Below are 7,503 nucleotides of genomic sequence, written 5' to 3' on the forward strand. Positions count from 1 at the left end.
GTGTGTGTGTGTGTGTGTTTGTGTGTCTGTGCACAAGTTTCTGTGAGTGCGTGAGACTACTGTGTAGTGTACGTAAGCAGACCTATGTTGCGAGTGTGATCCTAAATGATACGTGCTTGTCTGTTTACACATACTTTGATTATCATTATTTGTGTTTCTGTGTGAGAGAGAGTACCATTTTAGTAGAATGTGTGTTATTATATTCGGTGACTGTATTTATGCGTGCTGTTCGTTTATTCTTGGTTTCTGTTTTGGGTGCGTGCGTGCGTGTGTGTGTGTGTGCGTGTGTGTGTGTGTGTGTGAGTGAGTGAGTGAGTGAGTGAGTGAGTGAGTGAGTGAGTGAGTGAGTGAGTGAGTGAGTGAGTGAGTGAGTGAGTGAGTGAGTGAGTGAGTGAGTGAGTGAGTGTGTGTGTGTGTGTGTGTGAGTGTGAGTGTGTGTGAGAACAGGGACGAGCTCTGGTTGTAGTTTATTGACCAAGCCTTCGTGGGCCCCATGAGGCTGAAGGAGTCGGATTCAAGGTGAGTCCTTCCCTCGCTCTGCTGCTCACCACCCGGACCTCCCCAAAAGAGCTCCTGTCTCTCTCGCTCTCGCTCTCGCCTGCTCTCACTCCCTCCCTCTGTCTCTCTCACTCTGTAGGGGCCAAAATGCATATTTGGTCCGTTAGTTTATTGTTTATTTTGAAGGGTTACTCAAACTGTTTTGGTTAATGTCACTTCCGTTTGATTGACACATGGGTGTGGTTTAATCTATATGCCAGGGCACTCAGACTGGCGGGGGATGAGAGACGAAGGGGGGTTTGTGGCGCTCCTGATATATTTTCTGTTTACCGTCAAACAACCGTCAGTAACAACTCTCAATAACGTTGTCATCTTCCTCCCTTTATCTTTTATTTATTTGTTTCCATTATCATCTAGATGTTTTCATTCATAAGTTGTCATTTGGTCTTCCAATAAATTCTCAAACTATATTCCTCAACGGACTTGGATTCATTGAAGGACGCGTAACTGCCTAGAGCCCACATAGGCTTCTTAGCGGCCTTTATAGGAAAACTGTCGCTACACACTCTCTCTCTCTCTCTCTCTCTCTCTCTCTCTCTCTCTCTCTCTCTCTCTCTCTCTCTCTCTCTCTCTCTCTCTCTCTCTCTCTCTCTCTCTCTCTCTCTCTCTCTCTCTCTCGCCTGCTCTCTCACTCCCTCTCTCTCTTTCTCTCTATCTCTCTCTCACTCTCTCTCACATTCTTACCTTGCAACGGATTAATAAAGTGCAAATTGCAGAAGACTTTCATATAATATGATATAATGTATTAACACTTAAGACAGTGGTCTGTTAACTCATTGTCTAAAGTGACTTAACAGTCACACAAACACACACACACACACAAAACAGACACATATGCACAAACACACACATGGAACACATACAACACATGCACACTCACACACGCACACACACACACACTCACACCCACACAAACATGCATGCACAAGCACAGATACTCGACACACAAACACACACTTCTAAATCTAATTTAACAGATGACTGCGCACACACTAGTATCATTTTTTCCAAAGAGGGCTTTCAGTCCTGGTAACCATAGAGCCTGGATTAACCAATTGTTGAACAGGCCTCAGTGTCCAGCAGAGTTACAACCCATAATAATAAAGAAAAGAAGTAGCACTCTGTCCAGATTTTGAGAGATCTTGAGAGAGGAGAAGAGAGGGGAAAGAGAGAGAGAGAGAGAGAGAGAGAGAGAGAGAGAGAGAGAGAGAGAGAGAGAGAGAGAGAGAGAGAGAGAGAGAGAGAGAGAGAGAGAGAGAGAGAGACGGAGACGGAGAGGGAGAGGGAGAGGGAGAGGGAGACGGAGAGGGAGAGAGAGAGAGAGAGAGAGAGAGAGAGAGAGAGAGAGAGAGAGAGAGAGAGAGAGAGAGAGAGAGAGAGAGAGAGAGAGAGAGAGCGAGAGAGAGAGAGAAATTAGCCATGACAGAACATAAACATCTACCCTGCTAGGTATTGGGCCCACTATTTATACACACACAAACACACGTAAACAAACACAAACACTCACACAACCCCAACTGCAGCCCATATGTGAACTCTCAGCTCTCTTAACCACGTTACGTCTCACTGAGGTGGAGCTCTGTGGATCTTTTCTCAACAAATGTTTCAGTTTTAAATGTCAGCATTTAATTAAAGTACTGATTAGCATCGTTGAGGCTGCATCACGATGTGTGTGTGTGTGTGTGTGTGTGTGTGTGTGTGTGTGTGTGTGTGTGTGTGTGTGTGTGTGTGTGTGTGTGTGTCTGTTTGTGTGTGTTTGTGTTGGGTTTCTACTGGGTCCAGTGATTATAAGAGTTAAAATAACAAGGTATTGAACAAAGCATTTGAACACATGAATGGACAAACATGTTCTTGCATATAAATGAATGAATGAATGAATGAATGAATGAATGAATGAATGAATGAATGAATGGATGGATGGATGAAAAATAGAAGAATAATGAAATGAACGAATAAACCAACTCAAGTACGTGAAAGGAGAATCAATCCGGGACGGGCAAACGTGAGCTTGAACACAGGGTTAGGGTTAGGGTAAGGGTTAGGGTAAGGGTTAGGGTTAGGGTAAGGGTTAGGGCGACAGCCCTGTGTTTATGCCCAGAGGGCTTTTGTTTTGACCACAACCAAGGGAAGCCCTTGGGACAAAGTCAGTGCCAAGTATCAGCCGCGTAACATGCAGAGGTTGGTCATTTCCTCTCACAGATGATTCACAGGAAGAATAGAATGAAGCCAAGAGGGGATCTGCTGAACACATCCGTCTCCTACACATGCGATCTAAATGTAGTAGGCCTACATGTAACTGTGTGTGTGTGTGTGTGTTTGTGTGTGCGTGGGTGTAGGTGTTTATGGCTGTGTATTTGTGTGGCCTTATTGTTCACTAATGCACAGTGTAACCTACATACAAAGATGTTGAGATGATCTGAGATGGCTTATAGTTAGTCTCAATCTCTGATTATTTTAATTTTATTTTTAAAGCTGTTTTTATTGTAATATTCTAAAAAATTGTTCAATATTTATATATTCAGAAATATTGATCTGAACGCAATATATATGTAAACTTAAAATGTCATCTTTAACATTATTTTTCAACATATTTTTATCGAAATCAATATTCTTACTTTTTATACATTTACCTATAAGGATGACAACATCCCTTATTTCGCTTGCAGCTTGTTATTCATATCATCATAGCATACCCATAACTTTGTGCTATATTGTCATTCCTTCCTTCCTTCCTTCCTTCCTGTAACGGTCATAGCGCAGTCTCCTGACTGACTGAGGTCATTATTTCCACGGTTTCCATGACAACCAATTATGGATTCAGTTTCACACCTCACAACAATCAGTTTCCTGTATGGCACCGAGGTGGTAAAAAAAAGTGTAAAAGCAGGGTCGTTGTGTTGGACGCTGTGCCGTTCACTTACCTGTATGGAATACCGCTTGGTTCTCCAAGTGGGGGGAAGTACTGCCGCCTACTGGACAAACGAGGTATATCATGCAAACTTCACAGACTAATACACACTTGCTTGTTACCCTGGAATATTAATCTACTAATATTAATGTAAATTATAAGAATTATTTTTAAAAAATGATACACAAATCGTATGCATACAGATTTTTCAGTTTACCCAGTTTTGTTTATTAAGTTTTTACAAATGAAGTAACAAATTTGGAGCGCAAAGCGCAGCATCTTATTTCGTCATGAAGCTTGAACACTCAGTGCAAAACATACAGTTTTTAAAAGGCTGCCGAAGACCCCAAAACATGACCTTCGACCCCTGACGCCACCACCACACATATAGGCCGACTATGTTTCATTCAAATCAAACCATATTGTCCGTACAACGTCAAACACAAAACGAGAGAACAGGCCCAGGAAAAAAATAAAATATTCTCATGATGATTAGTATGAAAGCATACATTGGTAAATTAAAACTAAAATTTCTTTTTTGCCAACATATGCTTCAGATTCTAAATCATTGCACGGAGAGAAAGCTACATCAAAGAAAGTCATTGCGTTACATGTTTGTATTTAGGTTTGTGTGTGTGTGTGTGTTCGTGTGTGTGTGTGTGTTCGTGTGTGTGTTTTTGGGTGCACGCATTTGTGTAAGCATATCCTATCCGTGCGTGTGGGTCGTTACAAGTGCACTAAAAGTTATGTTCACATGAGGGCACTTGACACGGTCCTTCTACATTAAAAGCGTTAAGGGAATAGGCCTAAAACCAGTCAAGAACCGACCTTCACAATAATAGTCCTCGAAAAACGGACCAACAAACAGCTAACACATTTCTGTAAATATCTGTAAAGTATATGTCATTCACAGTTCCAATCAAACGGGCCGAGGGTATCAATGCTGCTTGGCTTGGCTTACTAAACAACAACCTGTCACAAAAAGAGGGAAAAGAAAAGCTCATTTTAATCATATATATAATATCGATTATAGATAAAAATAGCCAGCAGGGACAAGGTTTGAGTATTATTTTGTGTAATATTTTTTAAAATTTAATAATTACCACCAGTCGTCACCACCATCATCTTCATCACCAATAACACAAGTCATCCACACCATCATCTTCATCACTACTTAGACAAGTCATCCACACCATCATCTTCATCACTACTTAGACAAGGCATCCAGACCATCATCTTCATCACCAATAACACAAGTCATCCACACCATCATCTTCATCACTACTTAGACAAGGCATCCACACCATCATCTTCATCACCAATAACACAAGTCATCCACACCATCATCTTCATCACTACTTAGACAAGTCATCCACACCATCATCTTCATCACTACTTAGACAAGTCATCCACACCATCATCTTCATCACTACTTAGACAAGGCATCCACACCATCATCTTCATCAACAATAACACAAGTCATCCACACCATCATCTTCATCACTACTTAGACAAGGTATCCACACCATCATCTTCATCACTACTTAGACAAGGCATCCAGACCATCATCTTCATCACCAATAACACAAGTCATCCACACCATCATCTTCATCACTACTTAGACAAGGCATCCACACCATCATCTTCATCACCAATAACACAAGTCATCCACACCATCATCTTCATCACTACTTAGACAAGTCATCCACACCATCATCTTCATCACTACTTAGACAAGTCATCCACACCATCATCTTCATCACTACTTAGACAAGGCATCCACACCATCATCTTCATCAACAATAACACAAGTCATCCACACCATCATCTTCATCACTACTTAGACAAGGCATCCACACCATCATCTTCATCACCAACAACACAAGTCATCCACACCATCATCTTCATCACTACTTAGACAAGGCATCCACACCATCATCTTCATCACCAACAACACAAGTCATCCACACCATCATCTTCATCACCACTTAGACAAGTCATTCACACCATCACCTTCATCACCACTAAGACAAGTCATCCACACCGTCATCTTCATCACCACTTAGACAAGTCATCCACATCATCATCTTCATCACCACTTAGACAAGTCGTCACCACCATCATCTTCATCACCACTCAAATCGTCACCACCATCATCCTCATCCCAATGACCACCAGTCATCACCGTCACTGTCATCAAATCTACCACCAATCATCTCCTTCATCACCACGTCCAATACAGTCAGCAACACCATCGTCTTCATCACCACCACCATCACCTTTATCACATCTGCCACCACATTCCTCCTCTTCATCACCAACCCACTGCCTCTCCTTCTCTGCTCCCTTGTTGTTGGAGGTGTGTGAAGCTGTGAGTAGGGACCAGGGACCCTGAGTAGGCCATCAACTCATCTGTTGATGGATCTGCGCCTGTTTTAGCTGAAGCCAGCATGGATTTAGTCTGCTGCAAATCTGTGACCGTACCATGGTGGAAGAAAACTAAAGACAAACTTTGGTACCTCTCGAACTTCTCTGTTGAGGCTTAGGCCTCAAACTTTGGTAAGAAACACTTTCTACAGGATGGGACATTTCACATAAAAGCGCAACACCGGTGAAGGAGCGTTCCTTCAGAGATAGCTGTGAACCGTGGTCGACGGTGAAGCTCCAGGAGGCTTTGCTCTCAGGATTGGCTCCTTTGTGTCAGGGCAGAGTTGTGTTATGTCAGTGGGCTTCTATTGACCTCTGGGATAGCTATTAGCGGTTCCTGTTTCCTGTTAAAGCATAATTTCTGCTTTAATTTAGGGTTTTTCTTTTATTAAAGTTGAACGGTCTGGAATTGAACTGAACTACGTCAAAACTTACAATATTGATCATAGCCATGGCAACCACTTCAGTCTCCATGGTTACATGGGTCTGAATAGTCCTTAATGGCTCGCGCACACTTTGCTTTTGCTATTTCATTCGCAGCGTTGTCTGTGTTTTGGGGAATATTGCATTTCTATTTCAATTGATGCAGCAGTAGTGCTTAACCCAGGAGCAGTGCTGAAGTCTACAGCAAACACACATAAACCCATTGGCACACACACACACACACACACACACACAACCAAGATTGTGCTTACTTGAAACCACAGCATACAATCCACATCCAATAATACAAGCAATCATTATAATACAAAAATAAACCAAAAAGCAATTGAAAGAATGCAAGGCCCTGGTGGGTTTCTCTGGCGGGTCGATGCCCAAGGAACTGAGGGTTTAGGGGGAATTGGAGGGCAAGGAAAAGAAGAAATATAAGCTTTTCAAGTACATAAAATGGACACCGTTGGTTTATACATTCACATTGATCTAACGCGGGGAGGGCTGTTAAAGTGTCTGGTAGAGATAGGTACTGTTTGAAGGAGAAAAAATAGCTAGCTTTTTATGTCATTTTAAATCAATATATCCTGCAGTTGTTTTTTCTGTCAGGCTTTGGAGTCCATGAACTTTCATTTCAATACGCGAGGTTGTTAACAGTCAGGCCTTCTTTATCAGTTTCTGTCCTCAGTCCCTAATTCTGTTTTAAGTGTTTCAGGAGTGTTATACTTAAGTCACTGTTCGTACACGGGATGCACTGAAACGAGAGTAAACGGACTCAAAGCCAATCTCTGTATTTAACTTTTTTTATTATTTCACCTAAAACGTAACGTTGTCCAACAACATTTACTAATAATAAACAACAACAATAATAATCACAGTGTTTCCACATCGTAAACCGATGCGCTGAGTATAAACAGATCCATCAACGGAACACCTTTTTGTTTGTTTTTAAATAGAATATCCATTAATGAGTTATAATAATGTACATGGCAACAGTTTCAACCATTGAAACCAACCTTATACGGACAAACACTAAAGCCAGGCATTAGTCTGAATCATGACATGTGTTAACGGCCTGCTGCTTGGCTCCACACGTCTGGGTGTGTGTGGTTGGGGTCAGGGTTAGTGTCAGGGTCAGGGTCGGGGTCGGGGTCGGGGTCGGGGTCGGGGTCAGGGTC

Source organism: Gadus morhua, chromosome 4 (assembly GCF_902167405.1).
Source record: "Gadus morhua chromosome 4, gadMor3.0, whole genome shotgun sequence".
NCBI classification, from domain to species: Eukaryota; Metazoa; Chordata; class Actinopteri; order Gadiformes; family Gadidae; genus Gadus; species Gadus morhua.